The sequence below is a fragment of the Pinus tabuliformis genome, chromosome 5_1 (genome assembly GCF_031772625.1).
Source record: "Pinus tabuliformis cultivar Carrire ecotype Pingquan chromosome 5_1, CPIR1, whole genome shotgun sequence".
NCBI classification, from domain to species: Eukaryota; Viridiplantae; Streptophyta; class Pinopsida; order Pinales; family Pinaceae; genus Pinus; species Pinus tabuliformis.
Window position 1 is genome coordinate 427,322,182 of NC_142305.1, and position 20,429 is coordinate 427,342,610.

Below are 20,429 nucleotides of genomic sequence, written 5' to 3' on the forward strand. Positions count from 1 at the left end.
TTAACAGTTATGGAATTCTATCCTATACGACACTCCACCTACCCGCGAGGATAGTAGAGCACCCGAGAAGATCAAATTTATCCACTACAACAAGTAATCGCACCAAAGACTCCATCAAGCAGTTAAAGCGGTTGGTGGTCAATTATGACTCCTCCATAATAAGAATGGCTGAGTGCCTTTGTAATGAAACTCTATATATACCCAGAAGCTAGATGTAATCAAGATTGATGGTTGTTATTTTGATGTAAGGTTAAACTTTTGGAGACTGTAACTACTTTGATACTTGCAATGTCTCGTCTTCATTTTCTGCTAATACAAGCTTATTTTGCTGTTAGTTGCTCACTTTCCATTTCTATTCTGTTTTATGCCATGCCTGATATGTAGTTTTCCTGTACTCTTGATATTTAGCATTAGAGGAGTTGTCATCCTGCCTCTATGGTTAAATCTTGCATGTATCAGTGAATGTGTTAATCAGGTTTCTTTTCGCTTAGTGATAGAGAGCTGTCATCTTGTCTATGCACTAGGGAATTAGATTTGCAGACCTGTTTACTGGTTGCAGTCGAGCCTCACAAGGTCTTGTGCATCTACTGGTGTGGTCATTATTCTCCATATTCACCCAATCTCTGAAGTGTGAGTAATTGGTGGTCTAAAGCCTTATAGTCTGGGGGTGTTCACGCATGTCTGGAGTTAAGCATAGTAGAAGTGTATATTTGGCTTGAACAAGCATCATTCCTTCCATTCATCCAACTCCAACATTAAGTTGAGTTTGTAATGTTCCCAAGCATCTGTGAGCCACAACCTAGGAGAGTTTCTTGGGGTGATAACAAATACAAGGGAAGACTTAAGAGATAGAGGGAGAATACAAGTACAAGTAAAGACTTAAATAGAGAGGACGAATACAAGTACAAGTGAAGACTTGAGAGAGAAAATACAAGTACAATTGAATATTTAAGAGTGATCCAGGTGGATATTGGTGGCCACTCACCTATTCCATTTGGACCCCCAGCACTGTTTCCTTTCAGTTTCCTATTTTCCAACATACTTTCTATTTTTAGCAATTTTTTGGGTCATGAGCTTACAAAACCATTTTGAGGCCCTAAACAATGTTTTTTGGGAAACCGAGAAAATGAAGGCCAATGATTGGTTTTTTTGCGGTTGAAAATTGTTGTCCTCGAATAGATATTTCTAATGAAGTATCATGCGTGTGAAACGAAGATCATATGCCGAAGTTATGACCTCGGAAAGTTGACGTTCCAACTAACCCCATCAGGGCCCACAAACTTTTGCCGCTTCATCTCCTAGGGTTAGGTAAAAAAATAAAATAAAATAAAGCAAAACAAAAACAAAAAAACAAAAAACAAAACAAAAACAAAAACAAAAAAAAAAAACATTTAAGTTCAACAAAAAATAAGGGCTCTATTATGGAGGAAAAGGGGGGTATAAGAGGTATATACATGGATCATGGAGAAACAAGTTGATAGGGAAGTTATATTTGGTAAAGAAACCAATATTCAAGGGGGATTTATAGAAAGCAAATCCATCACATGGTTCCAAAATTATTGTGCTCTCTTAAGATATTATGGGTTTGGGGAGTGCCTATAAAAGAAATTCCTAAAGAGGGTAATTACAACAAATAACCCCAAGGTAATTTTGATTTAGGAATCCACCCCTGAGGTGTAGAACAAATTGTGGTATGGAATATTATTAACACACTCCTTATGTAAAGGTCATTAGTCTAATCCTCAACTTACATGTTTCCACCGTAGGGGAAAATGTGGACACTTAGTGGTTATGGTGTTAGTGGTAAAAATTGACCTCCTTTCTACTTGGACCCCAACATTGTTTCCTTTCAGTTTCCTATTTTCCAACATACTTTCTATTTTTAGCAATTTTTTTGGGTCCTGAGCTTACAAAGCCATTTTGAGGTCCTAAACATAGTTTTTTTGGGGAAATGGGAAAACAAAGGCCATTGATTGGTTGTTTGCAGTTGAAAATTGTTTTCCTTGGATAGATCTTTCTAATGAGGTATCATGTGCGTGAAACGAAGATCATATGCCAAAGTTATGACCTCGGGAAGTTGACGTTCCAACTAACCCCGTCGGGGCCCACAAACTTTTGGTGCTTCATCTCCTAGGGTTAGGTTTTTTGATGCTTAGGTTTTCTCATTGTTTCTTCGTGATAAAAAGGCCTCAAAGCCTCATTGGAACTGAATTCAGAAGGCATGTAGTCGTCACATCTCTTCTCAGAGATAAGCTATCATCATTGAAGCTAGTTTGTTTCTTTTTTGCACGTGAATAGTTTTTAGTAGTTGTTATTTATTAATTGAAGTTCTATTTCAGTGTATCTCTATGTTTTTATTTAAATTTGTATTTAATTTTGTTCCTTCATAAATCTGGATCAAAGAGAGAGAGGGGGGAGTGAGAAAGAGGGGAAGTGTGCACTATCTTCTCTCAGTTGCATCTAATCGTAATAGTGAATGCAAGTGAGTAATTTAATGTGTTATAGAAATACTCTTCCCTTCCTCTATATGAGAGGTAAGAGAGGCCAACAATATTATGTGAGCCTAAGTCTTTATTATTGGGTCACATTGCACTATGTAGTTCATTAGGACCTCATCACCACCTGATGAGCCCCAAAAATGGATAAATATTTGGGCTCATCCAACCTCCTAATTTGACTTGATCCACCATTCTCATTTGTTTATTGCATGTTTTTGATTATTTTTATGTTAATAGAGTGAATTTGGTTAGTCATTATGCCAACAAGTCTAATGGGTGCTTTGTGTAGCCTTTTTGGTCAACTTGGAGACAAATTTGAAGGTCTTAATGAGCACTTGGCAGCCAAATTCGTGGGAGAAAAAGCTAGAGGATTTGTAGGAAGGTGTCCCCCTCATTTATGGGCCCTTACCTCGAATTCTCCACCATCAGCTCGGAGTTCAAGGGCCACCGAATCAATCAGCTCAAGGGCAGCCAAGCAAGTCAAGTTGGACTGCTGTTAACTACAAGTCTTGGGCAGCCAAGTCCCTAACTTTTAGGAGGACTGTTGGGTCCTCAAATTGTATAAATAAGAAGGCTTGGGGCCTCATTTTGGTTAGCTAGTGGGTAGTCATTTTGTAGCTAGTTAGTCATTTTGTTTTAGCCATTAGTTAGCTAGTTTGTAGTTCGATTTTTATGCAATAGATTAGCTTTGCTTTCAGCTCATGTTCAAGTTCTCCTTGTGGACAGTTTTGATGTACTTTTCATTTCTTGATTAATAAAGATGGATCCAGCTTTGCACCAGCTCTAAATCTTTCATGGGATGCTGTAGCTCTTGGGGTTGGGCCCATCTCAAGCGCCAGTACCTCCCTTGTTTCTCTTTATGTGTGTTTGCTGCGTTCTTGAAAAAAATCTGCTCTTTAGATTTAATTCATGCTTTGTTACTTAGGTTGCTTGTTGATGGTTAAAGTAGTTTCTTATGTTTAAGATTGATTGGTAGGAGTTATTCATGCGTTTATATCTCTTTGATAATTTTTTGTTCACAGGTTGTACGTGATTCTTTTCATGAATAAGGTTGTTGTCCACCGATTTCATTAACTTGTTAGATAGATCACATGATATTTCGATTGCATGCAAGATGTAGTTGGTTTGATCAAGTAACCACTATGCAGGGCACCTTCATCACCTCCTCGTTCATTTGAGCCTCGTTCAGATCAGCTCCTCCATCACCAAGTCTGTTCCCTCATCTCCCATCTTCTCTTTTGCCAAGTAACCTTACCTTCTTCCCCATTGTTGTCTCAACCACCTTCAAGCCAAGTCAACTTTCCACATCACCTCACCACTCCATCCATCAGTTCCTGGGTCACTTCAGACTCCCATCCTACCTCCATAACCATCCATGCATCTTCCATCAACCATCCATCCTCCAACATCCCATTTCAGAACATCCTGTAGAAGAATTGCAGACCTTCCTGTAGAAATTCTTAAGTTTCCTGTAGAATCCCCTGCAGACATCCTGTAGGAGGCCACTCACTCGGTTGCTGAGCCTCTGAACGTGAGGAACCTCTGTGGACTGATGCTAAGGATCTCTGGGGACCTCTCCTAGCCTCCCCAACCTTTCCCAAGCTTTCCTTCCTTCCGCATCACATCTGCACAACCAAACCCTAATAAGCACAAAATCACAATCACTCCATCCACTTAAAGAAAAAAATACAAAAACATGTCTTTTAAGATGCAAGTAGATTAGATTCATGCATTTTCACTTATTAGAAGTAATGGCATCATTGGTAGAAGTTTCCTTCACATTCTTTGCATCATAGAGGTTAGACTAGTTAAATTAGGGTTTCCTAGGGTTTCCATGTTTTGATTTGCTTTCAGTTCATTTTTTCCAAGTAGATTAGTCTTCTTTGAGCTAGCTTTCGTCCATCATTTAACAAGCTTCTTCTGAGAGCCTATAGAAGTTGGCTTGAGCCCTAGCGGACTTGTGCCAGCTGACCAAGTGACAGCTGCGACAAGAGCTAGTACTTGTGCATACAGCACCGTCGCTTCCAAGTTTGTACGAACTACCGGGTTGATAAAATTAAGAGACAGGAAGCCCCAGGAGTTGTAGCATTATTGCTACAATACTGGAGCCCACCATCTTTTTGGCGCCGTTGCCGGGGAAGCGGCAGAGTATTGGTGATTGTTGCTATTCTTCTATTTTCTACTACAACCTTCTGCTCAGTAGTTTATTTCATTTTCATTCTGCAAAAGTAGCATAGACATTTCCTGCTTTCATAGATTAGTATTTCCTGCTTTCATAGATCAACATTTTCTGCTTTCCTAGATTAGCCTTTCATTTCCGCAATTTCAATTTTTCAAGCGTAGACTAGCCTTTCCATTCCTGCAATTTCATTTGAGCAAAATAGATTAGTCCTTTCCTGCTTTCATTTCAATTCCGCATTTTCATTTTAGCAAGATAGTTAGTTGCAGTTCAATCTATTTCAGTTTTGCATGTAGAAGTAGAAAAAAGAAAAAATCAATTTCATGCCTTGTAGGAGTAGAGATAAGTTAGAAAAATGATTGCAAAACACCCCCACTGCTTCACATAGCCTTCTCTCTTCTTCGATGGCTGTGATTGAAGAACCCCTGGGTGAACATCAAGACATATTTGAAGAACCTCTATGGGAGAAGAAGAAGAAAACATTCCTCTGGAGCAAATGGCTACAAGCAGAGATGTTGGGAGCAACATCTTGTCCAAAGATGAATTTGAAAATCAGATCAAAGATTTTAAGAGTGATATGAGGCAGTTTCTTGCCATGCAATTGGATACCCTGTGGATCTAAAAGAAGCAAGAGGAAGCCAAGAGGGCTTTGGTCATTTTTTGTCCTAGGTGCACTAGAAAGCATCCTAGGAACGAATGTCCAATGCACTCCCTAGAAGTGTGTTTCATCTGTGAAGAATACCATCCTACAGATCAGTGCCCTTCCTTGCCCAGAATCAAAGCTACATATCAGAGAGCCAAAGGAGCCACTGAATCACTCTATTATATGAACCAAAGGAGGCCACATGGACCTAGATCGTACCCGCAGGAACTGCAAGGGATACCCGAGACCTATTATGACCCTTATCAAGCCACTTTCATGCCTTCTTGGGATCCCCCTGCTCATCCTTCCTGGTCTACACCTCCTCCTTGGTCATATTCTCCTTGTTCCTTCACAGATCCATATTATGCCCAACCAGTTGCTCATTCATTTCACTCTTATGCTCAGCCACAGCCCCAATGGAATGCACCTTATCAGGAGTGGAGGCCCCAGTACAACTCTCATCCCGCTCATTTTCCTCCACCACCTGCTCATCCACACCCATCGCCTCCTCCTCCACCAAGGCAACCCCAAATGCCTACCCAACCACAATGCCATCCATCTCCATCTCAAACTCACACCTCCACTCATCTACCCGTACCATTTCCAAAGCCATACAATGGAGCAGCTCAACCCCATTGCAAATCTGAGGCACAACATGTGCAAATGATTCCTCGTGAGCCCAATGATCTTCACCAAAGCTCAGGAAGAGTGTTGCAAAAGAGAGAATCTATTGACAACATTGAAGGACCAAAAGCAAAAGAAGATTCCAAAGAGGAGATCAAAGAACCATGGGCTGCACTTAATGAAGAGAAGGGATCAGAATCAGAGATCGAGAGAGTTCCCTCATGGTTATCATCAGATCCTCCATGTATTCAAGAGAAAGATCAACAAAAAGAGGAAGATCAGAAGGTCATGATAGAAGGTGACATGAAGAATGATCCAAATCAGCAAGATGACCAAGGATATCAAAGCTATATTGAGATATGGTTTCAGAAGGTCACTAAGTTGCAGCAGTACTTTCTTCCTCAGCTTTGTTTGATCCCTTCAACGCCAGATCATTTGGTCTCTGAGATCTGGGTACTTGTCCAAGCATGCATTTCGAGCCTTCACATCATTTTTTCTCTAATCTCGATGTGCACATGGCTCCATTGGAAGTATTCTTATACTTGAAAATGATTTTGTTTTTTCAAGTAGGGTAGGGTAGAAAAAAAAAGAAAAAGAAAAAAGAGAAAAAAGAAAAAATGAAAAAAGAGGAAAATAGAAATCTAAGGTGAAAACCTCCTCGGAGGCGCCTTAGATTGGCTCATTGATTGAAAACCTCCATGAGGCGGTCAATGGGTTGGAAAAAAAAGGAAAAAAGAGAATAAGATCTCTGGGTGAAAACCTCCCTTGGAGGCGCCCAGGGCAGGCAATTAGGGTGAAAACCTCCATGAGGCGCCCTAGTTGTTTTTCAAAAAAAAAAGAGAAAAAGAAAAAGAAAAATAAAGCTAATCTCCATTGAATAAGTTCATGTTGCAGCAATGACATTGCAGGTTAAAGAAGGAAGTTTCATGACAGGAGGAGCACTCAAATCAAGGTCAAAGGACTCTTTCTTGTGCCTTCTACAGGAAGCTCTGTATTTCTACAGGAAACATCCTGTAGAACCTTTGGACGAGCCAAATACAATTTCAAAAGTGAATCTGATGGTGGGAATCTATTGATTAGGCCTACAAGCACTTGTGTGTCCATCCCTTGCCTTCATCCATCATTTTTTCCACCTCCTTGTGCTTCTCATTGTGCTTCTACAGGATCTTCCTGTAGAAATTGTGGGAAACTAGGCATGCATTTCAAAAAGTGGTTTGGCGGGCATGGTAGCTTCCTCAAGGGTTCAGAAGCCCTCATGCAATTTTCCAACTCCTCCTCCATCATCTCCATACCTGCATCACAGCCAAAATTCATTTTGTCATGCCATGCAAACACATGCAAAGTACCTTGAAGCAAAAAAACACATAGAGCAGAATTTGTTTTTGCCATAACTTGAAAACCATGCATCCTTTTGACAAACCGTTTTATGGGGAATTGTACAAGGTTGATGACAACATGCCTGAGCAGTTTCATGCAATTCCGGTGCACGGTTTCCAAGAAATCAGCCTCCATCACCATCAGCCATTTTCGCATTTTCTCCATATCCGTGCATCCGTTTTAAAACCTATTTCATGGGGAGATGCACATGGGTGATAGTAGCCTACCCAAGCAGTTTCAGCCGATTCCGATGCACGGTTTCCGAGAAATCGAGCTCTGAAATCTTCAGCCATTTTCCAATTTTCTCGAAATTCGTGCATCCATTGATCACGAATTTGCTATGGGAGATGCATGATGATGATAGGAACATGCTCCCTGAGTTTCAGATCAATCCGATCTACCGTTTGGGAGAAATGTCAAAAAGAAGTTCTGGTTTTGTGACCATGCAGCAGCAGCAGCTTGAACGGGCAGAGTTGAACGTGGAAATGATTGCATGCACTCAGATCCGGCCAGAGGACACCTGCACATGAAAAAAGCAATCAAGGATTAGCAGCCAAGCCATATGCAATCAGGAAAACTAAGCATGCAGCAGCAAAATCAGAGCAGGCAGCAGCAAAAAGCTCACGGCAGCCATTCAACTTCGAGGTATGTGACAAACTCATTCCTCTATTGCATAAATTTAATTCGAAAACTGCATGAATTAATGGAATGGTGGGATTAAGCCACGAATTAGTAAGGTTCAGCTGATTGTCGTCCCTAAGAACTTAGCCGGCAGTCACGCAGCATGGTCATTCACGTGAAACTGAAAAAACACAGCCAGTTATGGATAGTTTAAACTCCAGTGAAACAAATGGTAAGGGATTACAGGCAGATGGAACTGCAGGGGACGAACAGTTTGCATGGGCTAAGCGCAGGTCTCTGCCACCTCACCACAAATCACACAGTGAATAAAGGAACGCTCGGCTGAAGACTCACGTAATTGTTGTTCAGGTACACTTGCTAACTGTTGTTCATTTACACTTGCAAATGTTAAACTCACGTCCTTCATCAAGTTTTGGGCTTGTTAAAAATTCTCCCGCATGCAAAGATCATTCAAAGGCGCAGAGACATCCTACATGCGTTTCTACAGGATGTCGTCTACAGGAAAGTGCAGCAGAATCTTCCCGAGTAGAGAAGCCTAAGGTTTTTCATCAAGTTTGGAGCTTGAAGAAAGATGGACAATTATCATATGGCCAAGGGTGAAAAAATTGTCCCTCCTTATGCTAGACAGGGGTATAATTCCTCTTCCAATACCACTATCAGAAGACCAATCAGGTGCTTTCACAGCTCTTCTAAAATGGCCAACCAGTCCAGAAAGCATGGAGATGCCCGTTGTACGAGTTCAGAAGTATGGTGTGTCACGTTTAGCTAAGACTGTAAGCCACTGATTTCAAATTGAAAATGAAGCTCTTGAAGTTTTGCATGTGGATCAATATATTCATAGGATTCTGGTAGAAGAAGATTGGAATGGCTATGAGGACGCAGCAAATAGCCTCTATGCTGCTTCAGGAGATGCTAGCTGAAAACTTAGAAGTTAGCAATGCATGCAGAAAACTTAGAAGTCAGCAACGCATGGTGAACCTATACATGGGTGTGAAGGCTTGATTTCGTAAATTGGTTGTTAACTTGTGCAATTTATGTCATCCTCTGCAGCAAAAGCAAAATGGTCACACGTTTTGGCTTCATCAAATCCTCACTGCAATTAGGTTCACCCATTGTCATTCCTCATATTTCTTACCTTTGTTACATAAGTCTACTTGCCAGCTGCAGCATAAATGTTTTATAGCAGCACATAAGTTGCTGATACAACGAGTCCAAATAAAAACGCATTCTGCGCATGTTTCCCTAGCTCCATATTCCCATGGGTTCTTTAGGCATCCATGAAAGCTGCCACATTATGGCAGGTGATTCATATAGCATTTTGTTGATCTTTTGCTTTGGAAACATTCCTAGCTTGGCCATGGAGGTCAACCAGGCATATTGCTCCAATTTTATGTTGTGCTATGACCCTAATTAATGGAAGCAAATCATCAAATCACACTAGCTCAGAGTTACAAGCAGCAGGCAGTGAACAATGAGCGGGTTACACGTTCAGAGTTACAAGCAGCAGGCAGTGAGGAAGAAGAGCAGGAAGGAGGAGGAGATGAAGGCTGCCACAGCCCAGCTGAAAGGAAAATCGCCCACAGCCAAGCAAGATACAGTGGTGCTGTCTGTTTCTACAGGAAGACAGAGGACTGTTTCTACAGGAAGACAGAGGACTGTTTCTACAGGAAGCCAGTGAACTGTTCTATAGGAAGTTTGAAAAGAGGGAAGCCAAAGGAGAAATCGGCTGAGATGTTAGCCAAGGAAGCCACCAGGGCCATCAAAGACAAGGGGAGAGATTTGGTTGCTCAGAGGATGAGCAACACTTTCAGTAGGGGGGTGATGATGAGCCCCAAAAATGGACAAATATTTGGGCTCATCCAACCTCCTAATTTGACTTGATCCACCATTCTCATTTGTTTATTGCATGTTTTTGATTATTTTTATGTTAATAGAGTGAATTTGGTTAGTCATTATGCCAACAAGTCTAATGGGTGCTTTGTGTAGCCTTTTTGGTCAACTTGGAGACAAATTTGAAGGTCTTAATGAGCACTTGGCAGCCAAATTCGTGGGAGAACAAGCTAGAGGATTTGTAGGAAGGTGTCCCCCTCATTTATGGGCCCTTACCTCGAATTCTCCACCATCAGCTCGGAGTTCAAGGGCCACCGAATCAATCAGCTCAAGGGCAGCCAAGCAAGTCAAGTTGGACTGCTGTTAACTACAAGTCTTGGGCAGCCAAGTCCCTAACTTTTAGGAGGACTGTTTGGTCCTCAAATTGTATAAATAAGAAGGCTTGGGGCCTCATTTTGGTTAGCTAGTGGGTAGTCATTTTGTAGCTAGTTAGTCATTTTGTTTTAGCCATTAGTTAGCTAGTTTGTAGTTCGATTTTTATGCAATAGATTAGCTTTGCTTTCAGCTCATGTTCAAGTTCTCCTTGTGGACAGTTTTGATGTACTTTTCATTTCTTGATTAATAAAGATGGATCCAGCTTTGCACCAGCTCTAAATCTTTCATGGGATGCTGTAGCTCTTGGGGTTGGGCCCATATCAAGCGCCAGTACCTCCCTTGTTTCTCTTTATGTGTGTTTGCTGCGTTCTTGAAAAAAATCTGCTCTTTAGATTTAATTCATGCTTTGTTACTTAGGTTGCTTGTTGATGGTTAAAGTAGTTTCTTATGTTTAAGATTGATTGGTAGGAGTTATTCATGCATTTATATCTCTTTGATAATGTTTTGTTCACAGGTTGTACGTGATTCTTTTCATGAATAAGGTTGCTGTCCACCGATTTCATTAACTTGTTAGATAGATCACATGATATTTCGATTGCATGCAAGATGTAGTTGGTTTGATCAAGTAACCACTATGCAGGGCACCTTCATCACCTCCTCGTTCATTTGAGCCTCGTTTAGATCAGCTCCTCCATCACCAAGTCTGTTCCCTCATCTCCCATCTTCTCTTTTGCCAAGTAACCTTACCTTCTTCCCCATTGTTGTCTCAACCACCTTCAAGCCAAGTCATCTTTCCACATCACCTCACCACTCCATCCATCAGTTCCTGGGTCACTTCAGACCCCCATCCTACCTCCATAACCATCCATGCATCTTCCATCAACCATCCATCCTCCAACATCCCATTTCAGAACATCCTGTAGAAGAATTGCAGACCTTCCTGTAGAAATTCCTAAGTTTCCTGTAGAATCCCCTGCAGACATCCTGTAGGAGGCCACTCACTCGGTTGCTGAGCCTCTGAACGTGAGGAACCTCTGTGGACTGATGCTAAGGATCTCTGGGGACCTCTCCTAGCCTCCCCAACCTTTCCCAAGCTTTCCTTCCTTCCGCATCACATCTGCACAACCAAACCCTAATAAGCACAAAATCACAATCACTCCATCCACTTAAAGAAAAAAATACAAAAACATGTCTTTTAAGATGCAAGTAGATTAGATTCATGCATTTTCACTTATTAGAAGTAATGGCATCATTGGTAGAAGTTTCCTTCACATTCTTTGCATCATAGAGGTTAGACTAGTTAAATTAGGGTTTCCTAGGGTTTCCATGTTTTGATTTGCTTTCAGTTCATTTTTGCCAAGTAGATTAGTCTTCTTTGAGCTAGCTTTTGTCCATCATTTAACAAGCTTCTTCTGAGAGCCTATAGAAGTTGGCTTGAGCCCTAGCGGACTTGTGCCAGCTGACCAAGTGACAGCTGCGACAAGAGCTAGTACTTGTGCATACAGCACCATCGCTTCCAAGTTTGTACGAACTACCGGGTTGATAAAATTAAGAGACAGGAAGCCCCAGGAGTTGTAGCATTATTGCTACAATACTGGAGCCCACCACCACCTACACTCTGGTCACCATTAAAAACTCTTCCAAACATTATTAGGGGTATTCCTTATCATTTCACAAATTTTCTATTTTTAAGGTTTCCTATTTTTAGCAAGGGGTGCTGCCTAGGATGACATGTGGCATTGACTAGACTCTAGCTGGATGATGAAATGGCTAATTCTACTCCATAAATTCATACTACCTCATGAATAGGCCTTTCTAAAAATGAGTACGCACTTCCTCCCTACGTTGTAGTATTTAACCACCATTTTATCTCTCCTCCCCTTCTTAATTGAGTTTTAGGCTTACTTTGGAGTTTAACTAGTTATTTTTGCATGTGAGAGTTATTAATCATTTCTAATTGATTTCTAGCTCCACTTAATTCTAGTTCACCCCATTATAGAATATTTTTCTAATTTTGAGTTTCCCAATCTAATTTTGACTTGCTTGTCAATAAAGGAAACTGCTTTTTTGGTTATACTAAGTGCATGCACATGGAACCCCAACCTAATTCAAATTGGTTGGCCTCTTGAAGAACATATATATTGTATTCATGTTTATCAATGACATATCATTAGATTTTATGAGTAATTTAAATTTTCTACTTGGTTCATTATTCGATTTATCATTAGTTTTATTCTCTCTTCTTTCTTGTTTTTCAAGTAGTTGGTCTAATATTTTTTCACACTTAGAGCATGTGATTGTGCTTAAAATCCAAAACTTGCAAGCAACCTACATGAGCCCTTATAGTCCATACAAGTGATACATCCACTTCGATGTACAAGTGTTATGCCCTAATGGTGATGTCCTACACAAAATTAAGTCCAAGGTGATATAGCTACAAAAAGCAAGTCCACACCACTCCATCATGAGCCTCCATGGACTACATAAATCCTCTTAAGAAATTTACTCCGTTGGTTTAGATACTTCTTGTAAGTACACCATTGAAGCCTTAGGCATCCTCAAGCCTTCTCTAATCCTCCAAATGGTAAGTCATGCTACCACATGACAACTAGGGCTTGAAGCCCTCCTTCATTATGCACAACACTCTACATCCCTTTTAGGGATTTCTCTAGATAAATGTCTCTTCCACAAGGCCTCAATGAAGTGTTTTCACGATCTGTAAATTGTTGTGGATATTCCACTAGACAGTTTGTCACAACAAATCTTATAATATTATACTTGAAATCTGAAATATATACTATGAGGGTTAATTTTTCCTTGGATTTTTGGAATTATTAATTTATTGTTAATTGTGTATGCATGCAAAATATAAATATGTATAACATAGAGAACAAATAGAACAATCACTCACAAACCACAATAACACAGGATGTGACTTGGGAAACCTTTTCGAGGGAAAACCCAACTAGAAAGCAAGTTGGCTTTTCTCTCTCTTTCTCTAACCATAAATGGATGCAAGTACAAAGAAGTGAGAGACAAACCTTGTGGGATGCTATATTACGTAAGCCCTCTTTGTTTTCACTTTCTCTCTTTATACACTCTTAGATACTCTATTGATCTATGGAACAAAATGCACTCGAATAGAATGGAACCCCTTTTCCTCCCAATGGCCTGATTATAACATAACCTAATAGCCTACCAATGGTTAAGTTTGACTCCTTCAACTATTATATAGAGTTATAATATCAACTCTTCTAGATTTTTATTCATCATGATCATGTCCATGGCTCATTTTTACATGAATAGTTGGGGTTGACATGGCATCCTCTCAAATCATGGTGGTCAAAACAGTAAGGTCAACTTATCGGTGGCATAACTTTTGCATAAAAACTTTGATTGGGGTGATTCTTGCACGATTGGAAAGGAATGTGTTTAGAATATTACTAAGGGGTGACACACTTCAACAATAATTCCCCCCCCCCCCCCCCCCCCTCCCCCCCCACCCACCCCCCCACAAAAAAAAGGATTGATGCCTCAAAATACTTCTAGAAGTTTTCATACCTGAATTCACCAAACTGGGACCCGACAATAAAAATGGTCCCGTGAGATGATTCCTCCACTTTTTCCTCTTTGAAATCATTAAGATGGATGAAAAATAATATAATCATCCAATATTGATCAAAACTCCCATTTTTTCAGATTTTTGGTCCCCATAATATTTTACTAAATGAGGTGATGAAATTTGTCATCTACCTTCTCCTGGGTGTATTAATTACCTTGAATGGAAGATGTCCTTTCAACCCAATTTGCCAAAGGTCATGTTGTTGTTGTCTTATAGTTCTAGAAACATTTTTCATATTTTTGTCCTCTCTCAACTATTCCTGAGTGTCAGGAGCCAAATCCTGTATAGAAGGTAGGACGTATTCATCTTCCTCCTCCAGCATGGAAGGCTTTTAGAGTTTCAAATTCTCTACATTCACAACTAATTAAAATAAATGTATGGGGGTAGATCAAGTCTATAGGTGTTATCTCCACCCTTCTCTAGTATCTCAAAGGGATAATATTGCAGAGCCCTTGTTTTCTTATCGGGACCATATAGCCTCTTCTTGTTCAGCCTTAATTGTACTCTATCTCCCAACTCGAATGAATTTTTTTTCTATGTTGATCATGCATGGCCTTGTATTTTTCCTTTGACTTTTGTAGTGTCTCATGTACGAGTAGATCGATTTTCTTGATCTTATCAATACTTTTGTCTTCCCTTAAGGCATTCATTATAATATCCTCCCTTAATCCTTGTTTTCCATATGCAATGTCCAAAGGTGAAGGTGGAAAATATCTAAAACAAGTTTGAAATGAGCACTTTTTAGTAGAAGTGTGGATTCCTTTGTTATAAGAGTGTTGTATATATACCATATTTTCATCCCAAGTCTACAGATGATTTTAATTTTTAACCTCTCAAAAGTTCTTCCAAAGTCCTATTGACTACTTATGTTTACTCATTTGTTTGTGGATGGAATTTCATAGAACTCTTCAACTTCGTGTCCATCTTCTCCCATAATGTAGTCCAAAATACACTAGGGCATCTTGTGTCCCTATGTGAAACAATGCTTCTTGGTATCCCAAAGTACACCCATACCTATCCAAAGAACAAGTTTGTTGCTTCTTTCCCATTGATGGTCTTTTTACAGGGCATTAGGACACTCATCTTGCTAAACTTGTCGACTACCATGAAAAAGTAGTAATGTCCCTTCCAGGTTGTCAGTAATCTTCCCAAACATTCCATGGAAATGTTTTCCCAAGGACGAGTGGATAGAGGAAAGGGACAATATAGGCCCTATTTCTTGTTAGTAGGTTTGGCGGTACAACGAACCATGCATCATCTTATGAACCTAGATACCTCTTATTGCATCATGATCTAGTACACATACCTCTGTAGGTTGGTCATTGTCTTCCCTACACCAAAATTCCTTGCAACCTTGGATGTGTGAGCCTCTCTTATCAACTACAATCACTCACCTTTAGGAACACATGACTTATCTAAGTTGGACAATAACCAATCCTTGAGATGGTAGTTAATTGTGTTATCACCATCATGCACATTATTTTGGTTTTACAACAGACGAAACACCTAAGTCCTTCAAGAACTCATTCTCAATGTATGCACCTTTGCATGTAGGTGAAAGTCTCCATGTGCATAAGACTAGGTGAAGGTGGGTGGCCTTGAAACCATGCTGGCCAACCTATTTATGTTGCCCTTCTTGTACTTGATCACTAAATGAAACTATTGTAGAAGCCTTATCCACTTGTATTACATGGTCTATTGTAGCTAACAGTAGGCTTGTAGGTAATGTAATGCCTGGTGAGTTGTGTGGATTACTATCTCCTTTCCCATTAGATAATGTTTCCACTTCCTCACAACTTGCACCAATGAATAGATCTCCTTTTCTCGGGTAGGGTAGTTGAGAATTGCCTCATAAACAATCAAGAATGGTAGTATATAGGCCTTCCTCCTTGCATCAAGTCTACTCCCATGGCATCCACTCACATCTATCTCCATTTCGATCCGTCTCCATTTCGAAGGGATCCTACAAGTTTGGTAATGTCAAAACTAATGTTTGACTGATATTCTTCTTTACCTCATCATTAGACGTCTGTTGACCTTTTCCCCATTATAAATCCTTGCCATTCATTATTATGGTGTAGTGTGGTGCTACTATTACTGAAAACAAGGCTATGAATTTCCTCAGGTACTATTCTACCCCAATGAAACTCCTAATCTAAAAAACATTAGTAGGAACTGGTCACTTCATCATGGCCTCCATCTTGGCAAGATATATTTTCAACTTCTCCCCACCTATCTCATATCTCAAATACACCAAAGATTACTATGCAAACTCACACTTCTTGAGATTTTCTAGAAATTAGTGCTTCTTTAATGTCTCTAGAACCTTCATCAAATGTGATATGTGCTCCTCCCATGTAGCACTATGTACCAGTATATCACCCAAATAAACAATAGAAAATGAATCTATAAAAGAGCACAATATATCATTTATAAACCTTGTGAATGTTGTTGCTGCATTGGGTAGGCCAAAAAACATAACCAACAACTCATACAAACCTTATATGGTTTGAAGTAAATTTTCTAGGTATCTTATTCCTTGACTCAAACTTGGTGATACCCTCAATTTAAATCCAACTTGTTGAAGTATTTATCTTGCTGCAACTAATGTAGTAGATCATCTATCCTAGGTGAGGGGGGACATATTCTTGAACATAGTTTTATTTAACACCTTGTAAACTATATGCATGTGCCAAGTCACATCCTTCCTTGGAACAATAATAATAGGTGACCAACATGGTGAGTTACTTGGTCGAATGATACCTTATTCTAGTATTTTCCACAATTTCTTCTTCGCCTCATTTGCTACTATAATGGATTATCTATATTGCCCAATATTTGGCAATGGAGAGTTCAACAACAATTGGATCTCATGTTGCACTTCCCTCTTGGGTGGTATCCCTTTAGGATCATGGAAAACACCCATGTCCACCTATAAAAACTCCTCCAATGTTGTTTTTTTCCTTAGTACACCCATCTAAAGATGACTTAGCTTTCATGGACTCTTATAAAATCTAATTTTCTCCTAAAATAACAAAACATATTTCTTGCTATAATTAATCAACTTTTTGGCCTAGTTGGCAGTTGCCGACAAGATCTTCAATATGCCTTGGTGCATGTTGATGATGAAGGATTTAACATCCTTGATGAAGTAGTGGTTGGTTGTCCACGTTAAGATTGCAGCTCACATATACATAGAGTGACTTGCAAGCACAACATCACATACATCTAGTGAAACTATATCCAATTCTACCTGATCAATACAATCAACGTTGGTGGCAAATTTGATTCTACATTATCCGGTTATCTTTATCTCTTCCTCCTTGTTGAAAATCCTAATAGATATGGGCTAGGATGGTCACGAGTGTCAAATATGAGTTTCTCAAGTAGATTTGATACTATGAGATTCGCTTATTGAATAGAGCATCAATTTTCATCTTCTTGACTTGTACCTTTATAGGGAAGAGTCTGGTCATTTTGTTCTCTTCCTATTTCTAAAGACTACTCAGATTCACCCACCCCCACCCCCTCTACACTGGCGTATATAATTTTTCATCCACATTTTAGCTTCTTTCCATTTTATTACTCGAATCTATAGCCATCAGATTTTTCTTCTTATCATCTTTCTTTCAGTTCTTCGAGTTGAGGTTTGATACAACATTTAACACTTGTCCTTTGTATGACCATCAATGTTATATTGGTTGTTGGTATCTTTGCATTGGTGTGTTATGGCTATTTTATATTTTCCTTTTCCCCCTTTCCACTTCTTCTTCCCCTCTTTGAAAACTTCCCAATGCTCCTTTTACTTTGTCCCACTTGATTTCTCTTTTTCCGGCTTCTGTTCTCTAAGTACTATGCATGTACAGAAGCCTCATCCACTATTCTAGGTTTGAATAACATCACTTGCTTCCATAGATGCTCATGTAGGCCCCCTAGATATTTTAGGAGTATGTTTGGGTTCTTTGGAGAGATACCCAACATTATGGCTATCTTTCGAAATTTGGCAGTGTACTCTCGTACACTCTACCCCTTTCTCTGGTTGAAGTAATGTTGTTGGATCCATTGTTCCTCTACATACCTGATAGGGTAGAACTATGACATTATGATAGTTTTGAATCCGTCCCACTTAATCATTGGAGTATCTCCCTCCAACCTTCGAGTCTTTGTGAAAAATAATTGAAATGCACAACTGGAATTAATTATCCTAACTGATTATTTAGTTTATTAATTTTCTAATTAATATTGAATTAATCACAGTGTAATTTCTTCACAAATTAAAATAAACAATGTTGAAATAAAAATGTTGGAAATTAAGAAATGCTAGCACACACACAAAATTGTGACACCATTATTTTTGGACAAATGTCCCTGGGAAAACCTAATGTGGGAAAATCAATGCAGTAGCGAGGGTTTTAATTATTATGCAACAATAGAAATTATGAGTACAATAAAATATCTCCAAACTTGTGATTCTATCTAAGAGAAATACTGACAAAAATATATAAGGGAATTTTACCCTCACTCCAAGCAATCCCGGCTCAGTTTGACCTCTGGAAAGATAGTTGTCTAAACCCTTTGCACAAGCACTGTATCACCTTTGCGTAGATCCTCTCATTTTCAATCTGGAACTACTAACAATCAAGTCATCATTCCTACTACTGATTGGGAAAATGTCTCTCCAACACTCTAGAAAATATTCCAGGCCTCTAGAACTGAAAATGACCTTCCCTTTAGCCAAATTTAACTTCCTATATTGAGGCTCTACATAGCCCCTGCTCAACCTCTTAGAGAATAATTTTGGCCTCCTCTTTCTGACTCTCTGGAACTCAAAACTCATCCAGAATACTACTATGCTACCCCTCTTCCACCTGCTACTCACCCACTAGCTCGATCTCCACTGTCGAATCACTCTTGATACTAGGAATTTGAATTTCTTAGGAATTGAGTATTTGCAGTGGTGTGTTCTCCATCTACCCATCGACCTCATCTTATAATCAGCAGTTGGGACTCCAAAGGCCAAGATAAAAACTTAATTAGTGGATGATATAATCTCCAAGTCAATCCGTGTGAGTTTCTAGAGGATTCTCACCTTTCTCAATTAATTACTATTATTTAACCAATTTTCCTAAGTTAGACATACGAAATTTTTAATTATGGTCAATTAATTTAATTGAGTTGTTTCTAGGTGGAATTTCCAGAAATGATTTTTGGGTTTTGGAGAACTCCTATGTTTTATCCTCTCCGTAAAGTCTCGATACTAGAACACCATCTGATGCTATAAAACTAACACTCCCTCATAGCAAGGAAGGTGTTCTCTCTCTCTCGTGATGCACAATATGCCACAACACCCTGTATCTGCAACATCCTCCATACATGTTGCTGATGTCTGACAACTGTAGTTTCCTGCCACCATCCACCAACCACTATGCTAACTCTGATTCATCTACCACTGACTATAGTTGAACCATGTTGCATATGTGATACTACTGACACTGCACTATACAACCTGTACTCTTTCCAACTCTACATCTCTACTACAACCCAACTAATACTCCCTCTCAAGTTGTTGTTTTTTTTGTTGTTGCAACAACTACTGCAACTAATAAGAATCCAAAATATTGAATAAATTATGTCTGTGTATTGCAACTGCCTCCTGAGTCACTGACTGATACTAGCCTCTGCTCTGTCACTGGGAACTCTACACTGCTATTGAATCTATAATGTGCCTCCTGCATTACTATCAAAACTGACATGCGCTCCTTAGCATATGATTGTAACTAGTCTGCAACTGTCACTCTGGAACTGAGCGCATCAACTGACACTGATCATCCTGCTACTAAGTTTATGGGCCCTTGGAGCAAGGGTAATGAGTCATGTGGAAACACCATTTGATGCTTGCCTCAATGAATCTTGCCAAAATATTCACAAAAATTTGTGACTAAAGCTCCATATCGCCCCACCTCACTCTTGAAGGTATAGCTGCAAACATGGCTAAATATTCCTCCAACCTGGAGGATAAATTGTCTATATTTGTGAATTTTGTCACATGATCCTGCTTCTCTTGATTGTCCTTCTTCCTTTGAGGACATTGAGTATTGTAGTGGACAAACTCGCCACACTTGAAGCACTTGATCTTAGATAGATCCTTCTTCTTCTTCTCTCTCTACGAGCCTTATCCCTGACTGGGACCTTTTTCTTTCTCCTTTGATGCAAGGGCCACATTGTCTTCCTCCTTCATACCTTTTGATCCCTTGTTGTTGTTTCTGTTGATGGAGATCTTTACTAGAATCGCCTCATATGTTCCTGCTACAGCTCTGACCACATCCTGTCCCACCCTAGTAATGTATCTCATCCCAAAATTCCTTCTACGAATATTTCCCATTCTTCTGAGACACTGTTCAGGGCCAAACACACAAGATTTATAGTTTGAGGTGCTTCTCCAATGATAAAAAGTTGATCCCAGATATCATGAATTATGGTGAGAAAGGGATCAATGCCTTCACCCTTCTGCATCCTTGTGTTCCTCATATTTTCTTTCAAGAACATCTTTCGTTGCTCGGAAGGATTCTGATATAGCCCTAAGAGAGCATCCCACATCTCTTTGGCAATGTTCTTTCCAAATATATTTGAGACTATATG